Here is a 24,823-nt window from a genome sequence, read left to right as displayed (position 1 = left end):
GAGTTTAACCATTAGATCTGAAGGAGCCCAGACTTCACTGCCCCAATTCAACAAGTCATTTGCATACATAAATCTCTGCAGATTTGGGTCATGAGTGGAATTTTTTTCCTTTCAACTAAACTGCTGCTAATCAACAGAAGGGCAAAATTACTGGGTGGAGAGGCACAGCGTTTAATGATCTGGACATGCTGTTTAAAACAAAACTTGTTGTGTAGGTTTTAAATCATTCAAATTATTAAATGCAAAATCAATAATATACACAAAATATAACAGCATAATCAATGACAGTTTAACAGCTACTCACATTTTGTTCGAATGAAGGTTGCTTAATTCTGCAAGAGCAGGAGTTACAAACCTGTCAATGGTTCACGTAAATTACCAGTAGGCATCCACAATTAAACACCAGAAATGAACCGTGGACTTCACTGAAAACTTTGAATACAACATCAGTAGGAACTTTGATTATAGATTAGGCCAGATGTTTCCTTAAAACACCCAAACTCAAGAAAAAAACACCAAATATAGAAGTCCCTTATTTCCAGTGCTCTTTTGAATATCTGGAGATTTCTAAAATATTTTGTGGAAGGTTTTTTCCTAGGTTTTAAAGTTTAAAGGAAATGTTAATTGCTTAGCTACTGCATGTTTCCATTCAAAGAAGAGAGATATTAACATGCAGTTGTTGGAACCCTCTGATCCTAATTATTGTTAGGGAAGAGGAAGAGAATCACTCCCATTGTACAGCATGGAGTGAAAAACAACAAACAAATAAGCAGCTTTAGCCTTAATTAGATCTGTTCTCCTAGTTGAACTAACTACCTGAAAGTGGCACCCACCCAGAACGTTTGAATCTTGCAACAGTCAATCCCTTCCCCAGGAAGAAAATACACCGTATAATTCTTTTATCATTCAGTGTCAAAACAGTTGCTGGAGAAGTCCATCATTTGACTATCATTTCATTTTGCATTCCCTAATGAAAGAATTACGGATCTGTTTGAAACAAAGTCAAGTATCAGAATTCGTATGTTCCCAAAAGAGCCTAGTCCTTTTTGTCTATGATAATCTCATTACTTCCTCGTTAAGTAAAACTTAATCGAAAGTAGGAAGATCAATTTGAGTAACACTTAAAACCATCAGCTTCATGGAGTGCTCTGTCACTACAAGGTGGGGGGGAAATAGCTCATCTGCTTTGTGAGCATCTGTGCCTTGCAACAGAACTACTATTCCCCCTCTATTCTTTGAATAGTCTAAGTAGCAAATCCAGGATAAAATAAACTCTAAAAACACTTCATATAGGGAAAAAAATTGCAACAAGCAAATAAAAGAAAGGAAGTATTTTTTTTTAAAGTTGACAAGTTGACATAAAAAGGGTAGGAAAACAAGCCACTCATGTCCACCACACAAGCCTGAATGAAGGGAGCCAGCTGGCATTTTGTTACGTTGCTTGGATCACAACTGGCACAACCCATTTTCACTGGCCAAACGCACCCACTTTGCCAGTGGCAGACAGCACACCTGGCAATTTCAAAGCTGAACTGAAAGAGAGGGTGAAATGAGAAAATGCTCTGACGCTTTCAGTAGTTAATTATCACAGACTGGGTTGAGTTGGAAGGGACCTTAGAGCCCATCCAGTCCCACCCCCCTGCCCCAGACAGGGGCACCTTCCACTAGCCCAGGTTGCCCAAAGCCCCGTCCAACCTGGCCTTGAACCCTTCCAGGGAAGGGGCAGCCACAGCTTCTCTCGGCAATCCCTGGCATGTGGCGGGGCAATCCTGGATAAAATCCTGCTTTGCTGAGCTAAAGGCAGAAATCCTGAGGCATCATTTACAGACACTTGGATTTGAATGCAAGAAATTTGTAGAGTTTTATTATATACTTTTTTATTGATGTTCTATCTAGCTTCCTATTTATTACCTTCATGTATAACAAAAAATTACAAATTAAACAATATGCTTCAACATGTTCATTTAAAGATTCACTGGAAGATGTGAGTCTGAGTTACCCACTACAGCACCCTATAATTTTCTCCATTATTTAAGAAATAACAAACACATAGTTAAATTGACCTTTAACTGTCTGTCTCGTAAAGTGTACCTGCTTATTTGGCAGCCTTTGCGGAAAGCAGGGTATTTGTAACAGTGCAGTGAGCAACTTACCACTCTGCTGCTCTGGCACCCATCAGATAAAATGCTTAAATCTACATTGCTCTTTCAGCACAGCAGAAGTACGGATGCTGTAACAGAGAGCTGCCATGGGATCAACGCTCCCTGCGTTACAACAAAGTATCTGGGCTTTGCCTTGACTCTCTTTTTTCCCCCCCTCCTTTTTCTCTGTTAATGAAAAACAAAGCCAAAGCAGTAGCTTGAGACTCTATAAAAACATGGGTATTAGTGGAACAAAATATTGCAATTTCGTTACTTCTTAAGGCCCACAAGTTTTGGAACCAAGCATTTCAGTCACCCATCTAAAAGCGATACACTCTTTCTTCTCTTTTAAACAAAAAGATCAGATTCACATGAACAAGGAGACTAGACATAACAGGGCAGAAAAGTACGGGGAGGGGTAATAGCACCAATGAAATGATGCTCCTGGTCCAAAATTTGACCTGCCTTCTAACTGCCAAAACAAATCAAATAAATTCTTCTTGCTTGTATATAAATAGAACATTTAACTTCACAGTAAAAAAGAAAGAAATAAAACTATCACCTTGGTAACTTCAGAAAATGCATTCTTTCTCTAACAAGTGGCACCCAGAGCTGTGCAAGGCACAGCACTTCAAATTGAACCCATATGTAAATTAAAAAACACAGAATTTTTTTCACCATTTAAAAATATATTTCACAACAAGTCATATTACCCATTCAGATCATTCCAAATTGTGTAAGAAAAAAATATCTGCCTGGGTTTTTATTTCCATATAAAAGTTTTGGTGCCATTCTTCTTCCCATGTACTTAGCCCTTCTCCCAAGACTCTATTCTGCAAGATAATGGCCATTCTAGTCTAGATCCAACACAGCGCATAACTGCACGTGTAAGCTTAAAGACACCAAAGTAATTTGTAAAGTCTGTGTCAGTTTTAAATATTCTTCACACTATACAAATACACAAGATGAAGTAAATTACTGTATTTCTAAGAGAACTAGCGTACGTTAAACAAACAAAATTAAAAATGACCAAAACTCTGTAAGTAACCAGAAAGGAAGATTTCAAGGACTAATACCATCAGCTAACATCTAACTTCCTGATAACCTAAAAGCTGTAAGGTTTTACAAAAGAAGCATCTTTTCATTGCAGTTTTCATATAAGGAGGGCTTAACCAGAAAAGAAAATGTGTTGCTAGAGGTGTAAGAACAGCAAGGAGGAGAGGACTGGCATGAGAGTAGAAAATACTTCAGACCAGACCAGGGGACTAAGAGGGACTGAAAGGCAGGAGAAGCTAAGGAGGCTAGGGAGCTGACAGCACGGGACTGACCAGCTGGCACGGTGAACCAGCGCGAGCAGAAGGGCCGGCTCTCACGCTGGAAGGTGCTGCTGAGGGGCTCTCCATTAATGACGGCCTCCTGCCACCACCCTGATGGGGGAAGGACTCGCCACATGCTTCCGCAAAGAGACATCTTTGCAGTGGAGGTATAAACATCTCTACCCTTCGACACACAGCACTTGATCGCCTGTAACCTCACTGAACCGACCAGGCACTGTCTCCTCATACAGAGGATCCCAGCTGCCACAGGCGTCACAGACAATCTGGTCTCACACAAAATACGCACAGGCCTCCTTTTTTCTGCTAACAAGTCATGACTATGCAGTAGGCAAGGATTCAACGGCAGTCACTTCTTATCAAGAGGTAGGATTCAACCTACCACAGAAATGTCAAAGATGGATTCCACATATACTAACGCAGGGCCAGTGGAACAGATGTAAGTTTTCAGGCAGGAGATAAACCTTGAAAGGAGCTGTAGCGGAACCATGTGTCCTACGAGAGGCATCACATCTACTAAACCATCAGATATTAAAATAACCAATACTAAGTAGTGGCAGAAGTTCAGTGGAAGACAACTAAAGACGCTCAGAGTACGCAGAAGTCATCAAGTCACTCTAAAAAAAACTAATTACCTACCAAAGACCGGGCTTAAAAATTCTGTACAACATATCTGGATTACTGTTGTTAAATCACAGCCCCATTGCTCTTCAGATAAACCCACTGATGTGATTTTGTTTCTAGCGCTGCAAGACGAACAATTGGAAATACAGTTTTCAGAGTCATGATAGTTTTGTTTTCTTTAACTAGCTAAAGCCCAGATTTTCTCAAACCAGGAAGAGAAAGAGAAGCCCAGTTCTTTGTTTTACAGAGTGAAACAGGTGATTTTAAGCTGTCCTCACCTTTTGTGCATGCTCCTGTCTTTGCTCTTGCCTTCTGTGTAGTATTTTAAATTAAGGGATTTCCACCTACCCCATTTTCATGCTAGCTTTGTTACTGATGGTTTTGTTCTTTAAAAAAACCAAACCTGTATGGAAAGGTTCACTGCCCCACTGCTGGAGGCCGCCTCCCCACAGCTCTGCTGCCAGACCAATTTGTGTAAGCATTCCTTAATGAACTTCAGGCAGAAGTCAGCTGGCTTAGTTTATGCTGTATGGGGGTACAGTTTTTCTTTATCAGTGCTTCAAGAACATATTACTCTGAGTAAGTCCAATTTATCCTCAAGCCAAGCTACTTTTTCCTATTATTATACCCTATGAGAAGCTATGGCTTCCTCAGTTGCAGTGATTTGCACATTTATGGTTATACTTAAAAGCAATTCTGCATCAGTCCGCTCAGAGTTTAACAGATTGTTTCACAAATGGAGCTTAAGGTGAAGACACACAAACAGGGCTAAGAGTTGGGGGGGGGGGGGGGGGGGGGGTGAAGAGGAACTTGAGGAAGCAGCACCTTAGGAGTTAGTGCTGACACCAAAGGTTGTGTCACCGTACCTTAAGCTAGCTTAGCTGATTTTAGTCTGACGGTAGCATAGCTGGAGTCAGAGAAGAACATCTGTCTGCAGCCTGTGAGATAGCAAGGAAGAGGGCTAGAAAATTCGTATGATTTAGAAGCCACTGCAGGTTATTTTGTCAGGAGTATCAGTGTCATTTTGTACAGCTTTTGCCAGTTCTGCTAGGCCAAATCTGCAGTTATATGTAGGGAAGCATTTGGCACACCTTCACTTTAAATTAATGCATAATGTTGTCCAATATCCCACTACAAAACCCAAACCATGCTTGTCTGAAGCCTCTTATTTACAGCCCTTGGAAATGTACTGCCCATAAATTAGAATCAGTCTTCTTTTTGCATATCCATTTTCTTTGTTGCCTCCTTATTCATAAAAATGTCTAGATTTCACTTTGAAATTCTGTATCCCTAGTCTAATAAGAAAGGTTACAATTTGGTAAATTTCTCAGCGTTTTTTCCAGGCCTCAAATATGGCCTAGTAAGAAGATGGGTAGTATTTTGTTCAGCTTGAGAATTGTGGCAGTCAGTAGGAACTGCACAGGATTTTAGCAGGCCTTCACCTGTCCTTGAGCAGATATAAGAAGCTCTGCATTCTCCAGAGCTGGGTTTTTCATTTGTTTGTGGGGCTGGGGGGCAGAGGGAGGTGTTTTGTGCTTTGGGTTTTTTTTAGTGGGACATTGATCCCACTAAAAAAATAAGAGCGTATGTTGCGGGGAGGTTTCTGGGGAAACTGGATCAATTTTGTAATCTAGCTCACCGCACAGCTGCACGGTCACGTTTGCTGGCACAAGGAGAGCTGGAGGGATATCATGACAGGGCAGCATTGTCCCATTTCCACTGCAGCTGGGCTGGGGCCAGATTAAAGCGGCTGTGTAATCAGAAGCTTGGGGATCGTGCTGAGTACTTTGCAGGATCTAGAATCAAATATTCATACCTGATGCTTCAAAGCCACGGAAGAAAAAAATTATGAAAATGCAAACTCCTTGGCAGTATCCAAATACTTTTCTTCAATATCTGGTTTCCCACAGGGAGAGAGAAATCTATACCCATGATAGAGTGGCCATTTTGAATGCCACCGTCTGAAACTTAAAATTTCTGTAAAACACCTCGCTGAAACAGCAAAATGTCAGTCCCCTACTACTTCAAAAATACACCTATCAGGTGTCACACCTCACCAGTTCCACAATAAAAAAGCAGGAGAACATTTACTGCTTTTTAAACCACATGAAATTACAGTTTCCAAATTACCCAAAGTCAACTGTATGATGATTGACTGAGTTGCTGTGACATCAACACAACGGCTAGCAGTAACTTTTGAAATCAAATTGTAGGTTTTAATGAGGGGAAAAAGCCTACACATCTAAATAATTTCCCCTGTGAATGCTGCACAGCTGCTCATTTGTTCAGTTAGCCTGCCATGAGCATCACTCTCTTCACCAGTTATTTTGTTCCAAAGCTTTGTAATTTCAGTACCTGTAAGAGATTACAGATAAAACAGGTAGCACTAAGTAGTTTCCAGAAAAAAAAGAGAAACAAAGGCAACACTGTTTTTATGACTGATATTTATCTTCATAATCCCACATGTCCAAGGACCGAGCATTCTGTGCCGACAATTCCCACTTTCTAGCCTCTGCCTGCATACTTCCATCAAATGAGAAAACCTAGGTAATCTTGCAAATACCGAAATAATCGCTAAAGACAGGCATGCCAGAGTTCTGTAAGGACTGTGAACATCTGCGGGATATAAAAAAAAAAAAAAGACTCCAACTTGGATTAATTTCAGAATAGACTAAATGAAGCAGAAAAATATATTAATGACTCGAAATACTGAAGGAGCACAACAGCAGCAAAACAACCAGCAAATACCCGTTAACTAAACTGCTCATCTACAAAGCTGGAAAACAAGCACAATCACTTTAAGAGATCAGATTTAAGGCTCATAAGAAACCAGGAAGGTTCAAAAGGAAAACATGCCATTAGATTTTTATAAGATTTGCAAACATAATGGAATCAGTGCTTTCCAAAAGACGCTGAGAATGAGAAAGAAGGATCATCTTACTTTCAAGTCACGTCCTAAGGAAGGTGAATAAAAAGAAACAGTACTTGTTTGTTTCTGATCCTAAAATTGATATAAGAGTTTAAACATGTATTTGTCAAAGGCTACTATCAACTAACAGAATAAAAAATCAGAAGAATCACTACACCATGCAGCTCTTTGCATGGGAAAGTTAAAACGGGGTGCCTTTCCATAACATATTCAGTCCCTACTGGGCTCAGTACAATGACAAACGGGTGGGAATTGATGGCCTGTGATATGCAGCAGTCAAATTAGATAATGTATTGGCTGCTCTGGGTGCCAAAGCAAATACAAAAGCTGTGACTGTATGACTAATACCAGATAGAATGAAATTGCTGTTCTTCACTGATAGTCATTCAGTGTATTTGCAAATCCGACAGGACCTCAAAATATTATTTTTAATTCTTTATACTCCTGTTGTGCCAAAACAAACTGGCTCAAGATCACTTTGTCCTTCTCACCATTATTTCTTACTCTCTTCCATCTTGCCCAAGAGGCAAACTCTAAAATAGAGAGAGCCCTCGCAATGCCTGGCTCTGCAGGGCTACAGTGCACTTGGAAGAGACTGTTCCTAAGGGTGTTGAGGGTCACAGGGGTCCACCTGGAAGCACCCAGCAGGCCTGGAGATGGCAGCGTGCCACCCTTCACTCCCTGCCCGCAGAGTGGGCCTTCCACAGCCACAACAGCAACCTTCAGAAATGGCTCCATTTAGCAGGGCAGGCAAGTAAGCTGCTTCATCTTCTAAAAGCCGTTATCTGTGGAAGCTAGACCAGTGTAACAATATGCAGATTACAGGGTAAAACCAGTTGGGAGTGATTTGAAGTTGATTTAATTAAGCCAGTACACCCTTGGCAGAAGCAACCTTGCAACTAATGGAAGTCTTTGCTCTCACAGCTTCTGTGCTTTCTCCTCCCTTTATTCTAGATCTACTTATTCAGATTTCACATTCTATTTTTCTTTTCTCTTGCTCTCCATTCTCATTTGACCCTTCCCCTGCTTATCTTATTTCACCCTTGTTACTCTGTTTTACTAAGTTTCTGCTATGATTCCTCTGAACTCCTGTTTCCTAGAAGGAGGCCACCAGTCTGGTTGGGTAACATTTTATACCCACTCAACATAGTGTGAATCATGAGATTTTCAGGGCAGCAAGGAATCAAGACCCCTGTTTACATTTGCCAAGTATTTTCCCTTTGGCATATGATCATACTGTAGGAGTTCTTACTGTATTAATCCATACAAAGGGCAACTAATATTACAGAGATTAAAAATTATGCCAATACCCTACATGGTTTCCAGCACAGCAGATTACATTCCAAGTGGAATGTAATGGAAATTAAGAAAAGGTACTATATGAATTCTGAGTTTGTAGGTGACTCTCCATGTCTCCACTTTTTACCTGCAGTTCTTTTCTGAACACATGGTAAAGGCACACTTCTACCTGTAGTGTCAGCACTGAAAAAACCATGTCGGAGTCGTCACGTGTCCTTATGTCAAGACAAAAATACGGCGCATCCCACTGCACACTAAACTGGAGAACTAATCTGGATGGAAAACAAAAGACACCAGTATAAATGCAGGTACCATTTCCATGGTTATTTTTCAGTGGGATTCCTACACAGTCTGCATCAATGCAAGAGAGGAAGGGGTTGAATAAGACAACCTGTTAAAACAGCAAAAGCTGCTCAGTGAATCACACCCCAAATACAGGTGTGCCTGCAGGAGAATATCTGGAGCCTTCTTAGCACAGTAGACAAGTATCAGGAAAAGATAAAAGGCAAAAGCATAACCAAGTGAAACGAGAGTACATGCACTGCTGGGAAGATTCAAGTGACAATTTGGTTTTGGCTTGTTTTAGCCGTTTACAGTGTCATCATCATCTTAGCCAGTGAAGTGGCCAGTCCCCTATTGCAACTGTAACAGCAGCAGGCTGGGAGGAGAGAAAACAGTATTGGTCAGAAAACCCCGAGAAACAGTGGGGTTTTGTGTTCAGAGAGTCATATAAGTCAAAAAGACGACCAAGCTTTTCTTTTCTCCATGTATAATTCTCTATACCATAAATACAGTTAGGCAAGTACTAGAGCCTTCAAACCGGTGAGATTTTAACACACTACACGAAGTGTTTTTCCTATCTTTCACAAACACCTTGACTTCACCCATCAGAGTCTGAGCAGAGCTCAGGGCGATGCGTCCTGCCGGGACACCAGCACTGCGGGTCTCCGCTCCCGGTTCTTTCCAGCCCGCCGGGAACCCCGGGCGAGCCCCAACTGAACGCAGCTCCGCTACCGTGCCCGCGGCGGCAGCGCGGGCCGCGGCGACTCCCAAGGCGGCCTGAGGCGGGGCAGGAGGCACCCCCCGAGGGGAGGCAGCTACCCGCGGCGGCCAGCCCGGTCGGGACAGCCCGGCCGCCGGCGGGGGGACGAGCACCTCCGGCAGCAGCCTCCGTGGTACCGCCGCAGCCGCCATTTTGCAACCGGTTGCTCCAGCCACCTGCGCCCCGCCCGCTCCCGCGCCGCGCACGGACACTCACCGCGAGGCGGCCGGCGGGCTCCGCGGTGGCGCCGGAGGAGCCTCCCCCGCGCCGGCGGCCTCGTCCCGGGCGGGCGGGCGGCCACCCCGGCCACGCTCCCTGCGGAGCCACCGCGTCCCGTCCCGTCCCGTCCCGTCCCGCCTGGGCCGCGACCCCCGCTCGCCGCGCTGAGGGACGACTGCGCCTTCCCCTCGCCGCCTCACAGCATCGGTAACCACGGCAACCTCAAGTCGCGCCGCCATTGGCGGGCCTCTCGCGGGACGGGAGCCAATAGGGCGCCGCCCTGCGCCGCGCCGGGCCAATGAGCGCGGGTGCAGGGCAGGGCGCTGCGCTGACGTCGCGGGGGGGGCGGGGCGCGGCCAGGCGGAGCGGGCGGCGGGGCTCGGCGGCGCCGGCGCCACCATGGAGACCCCGGGCCGGGGCCCGCCGCGGCGCTAAGCGGGGCCGGCCCCGCCGCCGCCCCCCGCGCGGTGAGTGTGGGGCCGCGGGAGGCCGTGGGGCGGGGGTTTGAGGCGCGGCGGAGCCCGCCGACGGCCCGGGGCAGCGGGGCCGAGGAGCCGCCGCCTCGGGCGGACCCGCGGCGGCGCCGCCGTCCTCCGCCTGCGCCGCTCCCCTCCCGCGGCGGCGGAGCGTGGCGTGCCCTGCGCGCTGCCCGCCCGCGCCGCGCCGGCCCTTGCGGGCGGAGGGGCCCCCGCCCGGCGCGGGAGCCCGGGGGCGGGCGGGCGGGCGCCGCGGGTCGGGTGCGGGCCGGGGTCGCGGAGCCCGGGGCCCGTCGCCTTCCGCGGCCGCGGGGGGAGCGAGCGGCGGATGCGCGGCCGGCGGCCGCCGCGGGGCGGTGCACGGCGCTGCGGGCGCGGAGCCGCAGCGGGCAGGGCCGCCCCGCCGGAGCGCGTACCGCACCGCGCCCGCGGGAGCGCGCAGCCGCGGGGCGGGGGCGCGGCGGGAACTTCGGGGGTCGGCGGGGCGCGGCCGCGCTGTGCGGCTCCCGCGGCCGCGGGGCTGCCCGGTGGGCGCCGGGCCCAGGCGGGCGTCCGCCCTGAGCCTGGCTTGAGCGTGCGAGCGCGCTTTAACCTTTGCGTGGCCGCGGAACTTGGCGCTGCGCGCCTTCGGGAGCGGGCGGGGGCTCCGCGGACCGCGCAGCGGCAGCAGCAGCTACTGAAACCGTAACTTTCTGCAGTTTTTTCCCCCCCTTCTCCGATCAAAAACCCGACACGGAGCAGGAGCAGAGCAGCCCGCGCCCGCGGTGAAGGCGCTGGGTGCGCGCTGTGGCCCACGGGGGCGGTTGCTCGGCGGCGGGTCCCGCCGTGGGGGCCGGGGCTGCCCGTCCCCCCGGGTCGCTCCGCAGCTCTGGCAGAACTCGTGCGCGTACCTGCGGACACAAGTTGGTGAGCGGCGCTCCCCGCCCGAGGCGAGGGCAGCTGGGAAATGGAGTCTCGGGAGAACAGATCTAATCTTGACACTGCGCCCGGGGGTTGCAGCAGGACGTTGTATTTCTGGGGCTGTGGCTGGTGCGGAAGGTACAAATGGCGATCGCCACAGAAAGCCATCGCCTCGGCACCGAGCCGCCGCTGGGCCTCTCCCCCTCCCGCTGCCGCGCCGGGGTCTCGCTGGGAGCGACTCGGTGGTGCTGAAGGGCCCCTCTTTGGCACGGAGACCTTTGTACTTCTTAAATAACCTTCTGCTCCGTGTTAATTTTACATTAGTCATTGCTTCAAGATTTGCCTGTTTGAAGGAAAAGGCGTGGTTGGACTCGCAGTTAGTAATGTCTCTTTAACTACCTTCTCAGTTTTTTCAACATTCTCATTTTTCGATCACTTGGAGTTTAGAGATTAGGAGAAGACAAGGATGATAACATTTTCCACTTAATAACTGTGCTTTTGAGGTAAACGCCAAATAATATGGTAACTTACTAAATCTACTTGTTTAGTTTATAGAGATACACTAATTTGGTCTCATCTATCACATTTAAAATGGGAGGAGTGTGTTTTGGGGGCAGAAAGCAGCTTATGGTTGGCACTGACATGCTGTAGCGTCTCGGTTAAATATTACAGTATTATGTGCAAATGTAACCTGTCTGTGAAAAGACAGATCACAGCAACTTTCCCCTTTGGTTTAAATTGCTTGTAAAGTGCTGTCTTGCTACTGAAATAAGTTGCTATTAATATTTTTAGTTAAGGTAGAACAGCTGATGAGCCTTCTTCAGTAAAAATTATGGCTTTTTTCCTTGTTAGATGTTAAGGATAAATAGCAGAGCAAGTTTTGTGAGAGTAGTCTTATACAAGAGGGGAGAATTTGTTCTGATTTTTCTTAAAATATCGATAATATACCTTTTGGTGTTTGCTTTTTTAACAGTAATACAGGATCCTTTTAGAATGAACAGATTAGTTCAGTCACACAAAGTAAACAAGGAAAGCACTAGGATATGTTACTTTGTAGCAGCTTCATGTACTAGCAAAATAGAGCCTATAATGCATTTGGGGGTATTTTTTTACATTGAATGATAGCATGTGCTATGTAAAAATAATAGTAATCTTAATTAGTAAGCTGTGTCTGGTGTTTAGTATAGGAAATCTGCATGCGTTGTGAGAGAAGTCTCAGTGGAAGACAGAGTCTGTGTATTAACAAAACAGGAAACTTAAGAACTTTATGTGCTTCTGCTTCACTTATGCAGATTATTTAAATACATTTATAACAGATGAAAGGCTAAAGCGATTCCCAAAGATGGGACGCTGCGAATACTGTCTTAATTTCGTTGGGGTTTTTTTCTTAATTGTGATGCTGAAAACGAGCAAGTTCTGCAAGCGTTTATCTGATTATTTCTTGGTGCAAGAAAGCACTGACCAGCTCAGGGATCTTGGTGACCTTAACAATGTTGTTACAAGTGTAATCAAGAATAATTGGGTTTATTACCAGAACATAGTTATTGTAATATGGTATAGAAAAGACCCCTAATAAGCAAGCAGAACTTGTCATAGTTGTCTGGAAGAAAATGCCTATGAGCCTCTTACCAGACATATTTTGTGTTGCTCTCATTTACTTTCTTATTGTTTTCAATCAAACCGTTGTGTCTGGCTTAGAACCGGGTTCCTCTGTTGGAGAAGCTGCACTGGGCTGTTTACAGCTTGGTTACACAGAGCAGGGCCATAAGCAGAGGGGCTTTTACAACCCGAAGGCAGGGTTTTAGTTGGCAGCTGTGGCAGGGAAGCCCTGGCCGCAGCCCGGAGCCCACCTCTGTGCCTGCCCTCGGCAGGGGCTCGGCCAGGGCTGGCGTGCAGGGCGAGAGGGGGTGGGAGCAGGGACCCCATCTGCCAGGGTTTGGTGGGAAACTGCCTGTGAGGGTTGTGGCCGGAGGAACGTCGTTTGCCATCTCGTGTACATCTGAGTAACTCGAGGTGCTGTGGAGCTAAATTCTGATGTTTTCAGAGTTTTTGGTTAGGTTTGTGGGGGGATTTCTTCTCTAGTGAAAGTGAGATTGCAACTCGTTATGAATATGGCATGTACCATCACTCCAAAAGGTAAACTGGACTGGTTCAAACTTTTCCTCTCTAATTAGTTAAAAAAAAATAATAATAATTGAGCTATTGTAGCTATATGCACAAGTGAATAGAAAGCTGGACCTGAAACTGGAGTTTTGGGCACAGCTTGTAAATATTGCTCACTCCTGTTCCTACCTTGCGTGCAGACGCTGCCGAGAGCAAGGCAGCTCAGACAGCAGCGAGGATGAGGAGTACGCCCAGAACAGGGGCTGGCGCAGAACCCGGGCCCGTGGGAACGGCCGCGTCGGGTCCCGCAGCGGAACCCTCCGAACCCACTTGCGGAGGGGGCTGTGGGGGCTGCCAGCACTGGGCGGGCCTCTGGGCACGCCTGGCCGCTTTGCTGGTTCTCGGCTGCTTTTCCTAAGGCCTGTGATATGTCCTAGTTCATTAAATAACTTTTCATGTTCTTCTTACCCAAACGCAATCCTCGTTTCTTCTGCTCAGGGGAGGTTTGCAGAGGGAGGGAGGAGGTGGACGAGGACAGCAAAAAGCTTCCTCTGGTGACCTTCCCAAAGCTTTTGCTTGCACGGAAGAAAATTGCGGCTTCTTGTCAGTTGAAATCTCTGCAGCTGGCACCAGTGTTCAGACCTTTGTTCCTTTCCCACTCGCTGCCTCTTTCGCTCTCTGCCCTGACCACCTCACTCCTTTTTTCTTCCAAGGTGGAGGAGACACACGTGCATCTCAGGAAGAAGGAAGGACTCCTTCAGTGTCACAGTAGATTAATTTATTTTTAAATAATGAAATCCCCAACACTATCATTAAAAGGAAAGGCTTAAGGAGAAGGCTCTTCGGTTGTCTTGCAGAGGCGTAACTGCTCTCTGAGCCATGAAAACGCAGCAGGAGGACATGCCCTTCCAGTCCAGCCGCGCTCTGCGGTGAGCAGGCATGTGTCACCGGGTCAGGGGGGTGACTCCAGCACAGGCTTGTCCTCCTCCCAGGCTCGGCTTTGTGAGTCAGCCCTGTGCTTCCTGAAGAGCAGTGTCTGGCCTTGCGGCTGGCAGAGCCCAGCTCAGTGAACCAGCCCGGCCCGCGAGCTGCCTTGCCTTGCCTTGCCTTTCCTCCCCTTGAGTCAGCAGTGAGCAGCGAGGGCAGAAGCCTCGATTACAGTGAGCCACGGACAATTTCTATGGCTGTTGTTAACTTTCTAGTCCTTTTCATTGCATCCTGCTCTTACAGGCAAACGGAGACAACATCACTTTGGGAAAAATTAGGGAAAATCAGTTCTTAGGGTCTCAGTATTTTTAAACAAGATGCCTTTTTAACAGAAATTTTTTTAAAAAGTTAGACATACTTTTAATATACATGTGTTTTCCTTCTAATATTGCAATTTTTAGTTATTGTGGTTAAAAATATCTTACCTGCAAAATGTCTCCATGGCCATCTCTTATATATCTCTCCCCCCCACCCCCCCCCCTCTTTTTAACTTGCATAGAATTTTACAAATTTCTTACCTAGCACTAGAAATCAAAGACCAGTCAGCTTCCTGTTTAATGGCTTTGAAAAATAATTTTAACCATGCCTTTTATTTTAGTGGAGAAAATACAACTGTGAGTTATTACTTCATTTGAGAGTGATTGATCCATTCTTCAAGTAATAATTAAAATTAAGACTTCTTCCCCCCCCCCCCCCCATAGTGGGGCCTTTTGCTTATGAAAGACTTGTGTTCTAAGTGAAATGTAGTGGGTTTTTGTGAACCTTGTATCAACATTATAGCTTATTAATACTCTGATTGGTATTGTGATTAATTCATTATTAAAGAGGAAAAAGGAATCTATTGTAAATCCTTTGAAGGTGCACAAGCTGAAACTTGCTTTCTGCATCACAGCTCAATGGGGGGATTTTCAAGTTATTTACTGTTTATGCCACCGTGGGGTGGTAATTGTGGGCAGTGAATAAAATTACCCTTGAGCTATTGGATCTGCAAAGCAGATGGCTCCTGGATAGTGTGTAGGTTGTATGATGAGCTAGCCTTTATTGTTCGTTGGGTTCCTAAAGAGGAGTTTGAGTGCCGGGCCTCCTGCCCCTGATGAGTGAAGTCCCTCTGGGAGCGTTAGGTGGGAAGGCTGTGGGGGGATTCACTCGTCTGGAGGGTCCTGGTGGGAGCTGGCAGCAGGAGGAGATGCAGCACAGGTGGCTCCACACAGCGCTCGGCCCAGTACATGTCCTTGGCTTGGCTGAAGCCCTCTCCAGGGGCAGTAGGAGCAGGAGGGAGAATGTCCCAGAAGGAGATGAGGGGGCTGAAGACAAGGAGGTAGGAGCAATTGCTGTAGTGCCAGATGGGTAAGAAGCAGCAGAGATCTGGGGAGCAAGTGGGGAGAAGGAGGAGCTGGAGCGTGCGGTGCCAGACGTTGCCTTTTCTCAGATGAGGTTCAGCTGTAAGCGAACAGGGAAGAAGCCTTAGAAAAACTCTGGATTTCTGTTTGTTTACATGGGTGCCAAAAACTTTTCCTCTCTTCACCTTCTTAACAAAACCTCATTGTGGTATGTATGTGGTGTGAAGCCTTAGGCTATCACCTGTGCTACACTTCTAACATTTTTTTATAAATGTACTCAAAAGCATTTGCATTAGATGTGTCCAGATAGAAAGCACCTAATCCATATCTTAATTTGCTTTAACTGATTTCGCTTACACCATCTCTGCTAGAAATATAATGCGAACAGGAGACTTTCCAGTTAGTTGTGGATTTCTGTCCTCTTCCTGCCCAGAAAGGCGTGGCCAGCAATGCATCCTAAAGGAAATCTCTTCAATTCCAAAAACATGGCCTTCGTCGTCTTGTATTGGCGGAATTTTCTGTTATTGTATAACATGTGAATTGAGTATTCGTGCATTTGTTATCATGAAGGTAAATATGATCGGTGAAAACTTGTTACTCTTCCCATTAGCCTGTTTATGTGGAGTAGGGTTTACGAAAGCTTGTGGTGAGTCAGGGATGTAGTGTGTGTGTGGGCTGGGCGAGGAGGGGATGAGAGCAGCCCCAAGGAGAAGGACTTGGGGGTGTTGGGGGATGGAAAACTGACTGTGAGCCAGCAACCGTGTGCTGGGCTGCACCCAGAGGGGTGTGGGCAGCAGGTGAGGGGGGGGATTCTCCCCCTCTGCTCCGCTCTCATCAGACCCCACTGCAGTGCTGGGTCCAGCTCTGGGGGCACCAACAGCAGAAGGACACGGACCTGCTCGAGCGGGGCCAGAGGAGGCCACGAAGATGCTCGGGGGGCTGGAGCACCCCCCTGTGAGGACAGGCTGAGAGAGTTGGGGGGGTTCAGCTGGAGAAGAGAAGGCTCCGGGGCGACCTTAGAGCAGCCTCCCAGGACTGAAAGGGGCTACAGGAAAGGGGGGAGGGACTCTTGATCAGGGGGGCAGGGAAAGGACAAGGGGTAACGGTTTTAAACTGAAAGAGGGGAGATTTAGATGAGAGCTAAGGAAGAAATTCTTCCCTGTGAGGGTGGTGAGGCCCTGGCACAGGTTGCCCAGAGAAGTTGTGGCTGCCCCCTCCCTGGAAGGGTTCAAGGCCAGGTTGGACGGGGCTTTGGGCAACCTGGGCTAGTGGAAGGTGTCCCTGTCCAGGGCAGGGGTGTGGCACTGGATGGGTTTTGAGGTCCCTTCCAACCCAAACCAGTCTGGGATTAATCAAAGGTATGCTAGCAGAATTTGCCATCTGTTGCTGCTCTGTATCCTTCATATCGAGCTTTGTACTCAGAACTAATGTAGAGAAAATAACCAGTGCCGCTTTTTAGCTGAGAATATTGGCATGTGAGATGATTGATACAATACATCACTTATTTCTGGGAGTGCATTTGTATTTCAAAGAAGAGACAAAAAAACATTGAACCCAGAAATTTCAGATTGGCTTACAGATCTGTGAGATGTGTCCATTTGATCCGTGCTCTTTGGACCATCTAATAAAGAAATAAAATTACTAAGTTTTCTTAGTTTTGCCATTGTTTCTTACCATAAGTTACAGCAACAGCATACACTGAGAATTGTGAGATTTCACTGTAATTAAATAAATCCTTTTCCAGATTATACTTTCAAAAATCATTGTTTAGAATTCTTTACAGAATAGAAAGACTGACACAAAAACTTACTGTGGTTCAAAGACTTGAAATTTTTTAAGGAGGTTCCAAATTCTGGTGGAAAACACTGCCTATGGTGGGATGCTTTTTTGTTCAGACTGATGTGTCTTCCAGTACTGAGAGAGTTTTTTTAATATTGTTGTGGAACACATAGGTTATTTTTAAGCAACACAAAAAATTAACCAAGTCTCATACTGACACTGAAATAAAAAATAAAAAAACAAAACCAAAAATGACAACAGAAAAACTCAAGCCAAACAACAAAAAAACCCCACCCCAAAGATATTCAGTAACTTAAAATATGTTGAATTAGCAAGACAGACTGAATACAGGAATTGGTCTGTCTGATGAGCTACTGAGTTTTGTTTTGGCTAGCCGCGAATGCTTAGGAAGGAGCAGGAAGACTGTTCTTCAGTCAGTTCCTCCTGCACTAATAAAGTCTGAAAATTTACTGGCACAGTGTAGGAAGATAACCTTTTTTATTAAACTTAATATGTTTTTTGGTATTCATAATGACAAAATTTTTAATATCATTTTTACTGTAATAGATGTAAAGAAGATACCTTAAATCACAGCTGGCCTGCTTTCAGGAAGTGTGAGGTTCGTCAGGTTTAGAAAGCCTTGCCTTATTTGAATTTGAGCAAATGCTGTTTTAGTGATATAGTTCATTGTGTTATTTTATATTGTATTACTAAATTGTCCTGCATTACTAGTATATTGACTTATTCTATAATATAAATATTAATATATTTCAGGAGGACTGAAATTTGAAATGGAAAAGGGAGATACAACTATGTTTTTGTTTTAGATAGCAAAGATAGCTCGAGTTATTGCAATTTTTCCAGAGTTTTCCTTGTTTTCCCTTCATCTCAAAGCATCACAGGCATACTATTACAACGGAACAAAAATATTTTACTATGTTAATATTCCATATAGTTTTTATTATAGAAAGTTGAAAATAATGTTTTATGTAAAGCATCGCTGTGTGATGTGATTTTCACATGTTCAAATTTTAAATTTCATTAAGACCATCTGATTAAATCTGGTTTATCAGTTGCTTAGTCCTGTGTGCCTATCTCTGTAGATTAAAACAGTCGATGGAAAAATACCAGGTTGCTAGACTAGTTAATTTGCGTGCAATTTTAATGTCAGGATGCATCAATACAAGCAATAAAAATACTGTCTTGTCACCAATAGAAATGTTTCTGCAGCAGTCTGTAGCGGGTTGTTTTTAAGTTGCTGGTTTGGTTGCTTTAAAGAACACCCATGAGTCCTCAACCTCTCTGTGTTTGTTGGGGCTTTTTTCCCTGCTACTTACTGAGTAATGTCTTTCTGAATTGATTGTTCTCAAACTTGCATGTTATGATTGAGTATTGTGAAAACAAAGTACCTTGCTATGCAGATGCCTTCTGCATTTGGAGGCATAAACGTTACCTTTTCCTGTGAGTGGAAGCTGAGATTGATCGTACTTCAGAAGAATGTCACTGGGTGAGAACTTCCGACAGCACCTCCTTCGGTCGCGTTTGGTGATCAGAGGAACAGCTCGGAAATACTTCATCTTACAGTACAACAGTCAAATGCATTCTTTTACACGTATGGAATTTTTTTCTTACAAAAATCAAGAGCTACTAACACTGAACAGGTAGCTGCTTCAGTATTGCATGGTTCTCTTGGAGCTAATAATTGGTTCTGTATGATCCGAAGCAGACTTCTTCCCCAGGTTCACTGGAACGAGGCAGTTGGTAACAGCATGTTACTGTTCTCTGCGTGGCAAACAGTCGCCTGCCTGCTTAGGCTTTTCTTTCAAAATATTTGATGTCTGTCTCACTTCCAAGTCTTTAGATGGGCAAACTTAAACATGTTGGAGGAAGGGGGGACAGGGTATGCTGCTGCATGAGCTCCATTTCTGTTCTTTCCCTCCTCGCCCGCTATCTCAGGGAGGCTGCCTTCCCTTCGGTCTCTGAACTTAAAAATAGCCTGTAGCTGACTCAAATGATTTGCACGTAGCACAGAATTACAGCCAGGCTAGAGATTTTTATCTTCAGTGCAAAAATGCCTTCTAATTGTAGAAATCCAAGTGTAGTGTGTCCTTTTGCCCCCCGTAAGAATAAATACTGAGTGTGTGAAACCTCTGCAATGTCATCCTACTAACGTTCATTAACTAATTAACAACCAACTACAGAGCCTCTGCTCTGGCAATTTGTAACAGCCTCAAACAAGGAGAGCAAAGATGTAGCTGTGATAACTACACAATCTTCTTAACTTTCTTAATTTTTACAACTTTTATTTTCTCAAGCTTGCCATCATGCCGCTGTCTTTTATATTTACCCTTATCAATGGATTTTATAATTTCTTAAGCTAAGGCATCAGTGAAAATCCTTACGGAAGACTACAGTCTGTTGAAATTCAGAACTCTTAAGCTTGCTTGGCCTGTATTTCAGAGTCAAGTTTTGGTTCCAGACAACAGATGGATAACTACTGTTCTTCAGCATATGTTGTTGCAAGAATCTGGCATTAGTATTTAAAGGTTTTAAAATAAGGTTCTTTACAGAATATGGGAAAAAAAACCCCTGGGAAACAGCTAATATTCTGTGTTCCTTCAGAGTGTTTCTGCTTCATTTTACACAACTTTTTATAAGATACCGTAAGTTGGGACTTCTTATCTGCTTTACCATTAAATTCCCATAATTCAGCTGAATCTAGTAATTCAGGATTGGAAGCTGTCTTGTTTGTACAGCCGGGCTGTTTCCTCGTGGTGGCTGGGCGAGAAGCCCGGGGATACAGAGCTGCGTGCCTTTCTCCTCAAGCATCTGCTACAGGCCATTGTCAGTCGGGATCATCATGCTGGATGGATCTCTAGTCTGATGCAGTCGCTTTGCTGAAGTTCTTAGGGGTAGCTGGATTTGCTGCACACATTGGATATTTGTACTTTTTCAGTCTCTCTTTGAAACAGGACAATCCAAGCTGAAGGCAATGCTTATAACTGAGGATATGCTATTTTTTGAATACAATGCTTTCTTATTTTTAATGCATTTAATGATCTCCTGTATAGTGTGTGGAGGAGCAGCTATCTCTGCAGTAGTATTGGTGACCTAGTTTGCCTTTCAAAAGACCTTACTGATGGACAGCCTTCTATGGTCCAAAGTTGAGACTTCTTGACAGTGTATTTTTTTTAATATGAATGTGAAGCAGTCTGGTGCGACGTTGCCTCAGGATGTAATGCGTTAAATTTGTAAGACTTATGACTTTGTAGGTGTACAAACGCAAGCCACCTTTTTGGTTGTAAGTGCACATTAGCTCTCCACCCAGCTTTTCCTTGATGGCAGAGCTAGTGTCCAGTGTAATTAATCTTGTCCAGTGTACTGAAAGTGGACCTAGTAACATTGAATGACGTGGTGCTAATGCCTGACTTTATTTCCGTTTTGCCTTTTTTACCTCCAAGCAGGTATTAGGAGATGCAGTGACTGCCTCTCCCCTGGCCAACGTCAAGAGCATTTCTTCATCTAGATGAAAGAGTATGTGTCTGTCAAACTTGCTGCAGTATAGGATTTATGTGTAGGTTTGTGTGTTATCTTCAAACAGAATGGTGATTTACTCAGGTAGGGGACGTTCAGCACCTCCCCCAAGTAAGTTATTTATCATGACACAACTACAACTGTGCAGATTTTTTCCCATGCTGCTCACTGGGGATTGGTTAGAGCAGCTATGGCTTTGACTGGCTCTCGGCTGAACAGACAGGATCAGATCCCCATTTAATCCCGGGTGAATTGAGACCAAAATGTGAAGTCTTACCATAAAACTAGCAGAGGGAGACGCAGTGGCTTGAACTAACTGTTTTCAGATGCCAGTTTGTACAGTTAAACGTGGTAGAACCTGAATGCCTGATTCTGAAAATCCTGTGGATGTCCAGATGTACTTGGCGTTAGAGTGCCATGGGTGGATGCTAAATGTAGTAATAGCTTTGATTATTAATAAGTTCAGCTACTGCATGAAGATATTTGTGTATATTTTATTCAAGAGCCCTAATTGAATCGGCCCTACCACAGAAGGAAAGCACGCAAATCACCTTGATTTGACCTTAACATTTTCCAGTTGCAGAGATGCCAGCAGGATATGAATCAAACCAAAACTGATTGTAAACACATCCCAGAGGAGCTGGCTACTTTCTGCTGGTTTAACTGTGTGATTGAAGTAGTTTGAATTCCCTTATGGTAGATATGATTTTATTTGTATAAATAAAAAATAAATTGAGTATACCAGTATGATAGGAATCCACTCTGAGGATCCTAACAGTGCAGTTACAACACTGAAGAAAATAGCCACCAATAATTCTGTTCTCAAGTGATACATCCAGTACATTTTTTTCACTTTTCCAAGATGTTCGTTACACAGAGAAATTTCCTGATTTATAGTTACAGAGATAAATTTCTTTATGGTCATTTAAGACCTGTTTGGTGTTTTCTCAAATGTCTCCTTGTCCTCGTTTTTACCCCCAAGTACTCATAGAATTCGTAGACGCTGGGGCAGGGGAAGAGTGTGAGGAGTCCTCCCCCTGAGGAGGAAGGGGCAGCAGAGACAACGGGTGATAAACTGACCACAACCCCCATCCCTGCTCCCTGCGCTGCTGGGGGGGAGGAGGGAGAGAAATTGGGAGTAAAGTTTAGCCTGGGAAGAAGGGAGGGGTGGGGGGAAGGTGTTTTAAGATTTGGTTTTATTATTGCCCTACTCTGATTTGATTGGTAATAAATTAAACTAATTTCCCCAAGTCGAGTTTGTTTTGCCTGTGACAGTAATTGGTGCGTGATACCTCCCCGGTCTCTGTTTTGTATGGTTTCTGCCTGTCAAAAAGGAGGGTTTGGTCCTTTTGTCATCATGACAGCCTTTGAATTCAGTCAGACCAGCACAACCAGCTGCAAATGTGAGAAACAAGACCTGTGCCAGGCACTGAGTTAACTTGAATTTCATTATAATAGAAGCAGCACTTCAGAATCTCTGCTGGAAGTGTAATTTTGATGTATTCTACAACAGCATGTGCCATTCCTGTGGCCATCTCACAGGAATAACTAGTGAGTCCATATTCTTCTCACCAGTCACTTCTTTGTGATGACCTTATTGCCTGTTACAGAAACTCTCACTGGTCACCATCTGTGGCTTGGGTAAAGAACAGCAGCAAGATTCATTGCTGGAGGTCTTCCGTAATAACATGCCTGCTTAGTGCCCCAAGCCCTTCCTGCCTACCAGAGCCCCCACAGATTTGCAGGACGTGTGAAGGCCCGTTGTTTTGGCAGTGTTAGACATGATCAATCACAAGGGAATTCCTAGTGGAGAAACTTCTTTCCAGATGGAGCTTTTCATTAACACTACTTTTTTGTCTTCCTTCCCATGAACAAGCTGAACCCATAATCACGATCATTTTAAAATAGAGACCATGTTTAGTTTATTCTGTCTTGGGTGCCTAGTAGGGTATTACCTGACTGTGTTTTCTCTTCAGACAAATGTTTTTGTTTTTTGCGTCATTTCTTTGCTGCTTTAGCAAATCTTGTTTGGCTTGACTGTCTGTAACTTTCACATAATTTTATTTTTATTTGATTTGGAAAACAACAGTTCTCAAAATAAATGGATGTGTAGATTTCTCCTCTCCCCTTAGGGTGCTCAGCTTTTTCACTTGTGTCTCTTTCAAAGGAGGTGTGCTTCCCAGAGAAGTAATTCTTCTCTGGCTTAGATGTAGGTTGTGTGCTTGTGTGTGTCATCCCTTCCACCCCTTTGGGTAGGTACGCGTTTGTCTGGTAGCACTAGCGTCAGGCAGCTCTACTGATCTCAGCTGGTTGATATCACTGTGTTGTTTTCTGTTTCATAAGATTTGTTCTCAAATCGACGACTTCAGTTAGGTCTGCCTACTTAAATTATCCTTCCATTTAAAATTTAAGTCGGTCCGTAGCAATGTGATCCATGGCTGTTTCAGCAAGTGGGGTTTTTTTTTGTTCTGTCTTTTAGGCTCGGGTTTGTTGAGTAAATAATCTTTCTTTGTTGGTTTAATTCCTTGTTTGTCACCATATCCATGAAATGAATACCTGTGGCCCACCATTGTGATGATTATTCATGCATCAATCAGTGTCTAGCAAAGATGGGTCTTAGAGGACCAAGTTTCCAGCAATATTTGTTTCTAATGGAGCTTTCACCCCAAAGTTTGAGTGGCCACTACCAGCAGCTATCTCTTCTCTGCTGTTGGAGATTCACCCAAAAGCATTAACGGTTTTGCTGTAAACTCTGGCCTTTTTCACATGAAGGAGCACCTGTTACAGAAATGAACAGGCTTCAGAGACGTGACTTCTCTCTGAAGTTGAAAGCTGGTAACATGACTATTCCTATCTTTTGAATTTTGCTTTGGTCAGTGGGTCTTACAGTTCACCAGTGGATTACGTTTATATAACTAATAAATTGGAAATACCAGAAATGTCTGTTGTGAAGACGCTGAATCGACAGTTTATTTTTTGGTGGGTGTTGAGAGTTTGTAGCTTTGAGTGTGCTATACTTGACATGGATGCGTGTCTTTCTATCTTTTGCAAATAGGTCATCAGGGGGGTTAGATCATCAGTTCTTCACAATCCAGTGTGAAATCTGAGGTTTGTGTTGCCATTCCAGTAAATAAAGTGTTTCACTTTCATGAAGACTTATTTGGGGATAATGAGGCTTAAAGACTTGGCCCACCCCTGTGAGGCGTTTGCTGGTGACAAGTGTGGAACAAGTAACCCACTTCATATCAGAGCTTTGTCCAGTCTCAGCTTTACTACATTTTCCTTTGTTTAAATGCTTTATATTCCTAATTCCTGTTGAGGACGGGAGCAGTGATGGTGGTGACCTTGGTTTTGAAAGAATTAGAGGCTGGCTCCTCAGAGCTGAGGGATGTCTCCCTGGTGTGGGCCTCAGCCCTGTGGCCGTGCCTGACCCCTGGAGCACAGTGTGCCATGCTGAGGTCCTCCCGTGGTCCCTGGGCAGGGTTATCAACTCGCGTAGTGGTTCTGTGTCTGCATTTCGCTGCACCACTGCTTTGTCTGGCGGTGGCTGGCCCGTGACGAATGCCAGCATCGCTCGGATCCCTGCGTGCCGCTTCACTCCTCTGAGGACAGGAGCTCCTGAACAGCACGGGTGTGTTACTCCATCAGTTCCCTTGCAAGTAAATGTTACCTTTTAGGGTGACCATAAACAACAAGTTAAGGGACTTCTGGCTTATTCCATGTATCTGACAAAATTGTTGGGCATATCCTTCCTGTGGCTCAACAAGAGGATGTTGACAAGCAACAACAGCATCAGTATTAAAACCGGATGAAAATGGGACAAGGTAGTATGTGAGCATGTGTGTTTACCTGCTGTATTTGGACATGTTGTTCTGAAGTCTGCATTAATAGCCTCACTGAAGTCTATTTTTAAAACCTATAGAAAAAGATTTTAACGTTCATCAGAAGGTGTGTGAAGAGTCATTTGGAGTTAACCAGTAGCATTACCATAGAGAAACAAGTCACAAACTGTACTTGCCATTGTAAGGAAGCAACTTCTTTAAAAATGTTATTTTAAGAAATAATTATATGCACGCTATGTAATGCAGACATTTTTCATTAAGTTTTTACTGTACT

General features: G+C 44.9%; 2 protein-coding genes across 5 annotated transcripts in view; one reads left to right on the top strand and one right to left on the bottom strand.

Annotated features, from left to right (window-relative positions):
* CCDC148 (coiled-coil domain containing 148) overlaps nt 1-9,761 on the bottom strand; it is a 77,237-nt gene extending 67,476 nt beyond the window's left edge. The window contains exon 1 of the mRNA XM_074828217.1: nt 9,586-9,761. The gene's annotated coding sequence lies outside the window, so the exon portion shown is untranslated. The remainder of the gene's footprint in view (nt 1-9,585) is intronic.
* Nucleotides 9,762-9,955: 194 nt separating this feature from the next.
* PKP4 (plakophilin 4) overlaps nt 9,956-24,823 on the top strand; it is a 99,077-nt gene continuing 84,209 nt past the window's right edge. For all 4 annotated transcript variants that reach the window (XM_074828413.1, XM_074828414.1, XM_074828410.1 and 1 more), the window contains exon 1: nt 9,956-10,055. The gene's annotated coding sequence lies outside the window, so the exon portion shown is untranslated. The remainder of the gene's footprint in view (nt 10,056-24,823) is intronic.

This window comes from Strix aluco, chromosome 6, assembly GCF_031877795.1.
Source record: "Strix aluco isolate bStrAlu1 chromosome 6, bStrAlu1.hap1, whole genome shotgun sequence".
NCBI classification, from domain to species: Eukaryota; Metazoa; Chordata; class Aves; order Strigiformes; family Strigidae; genus Strix; species Strix aluco.
This window is presented reverse-complemented; position numbering and strand designations above follow the sequence as displayed.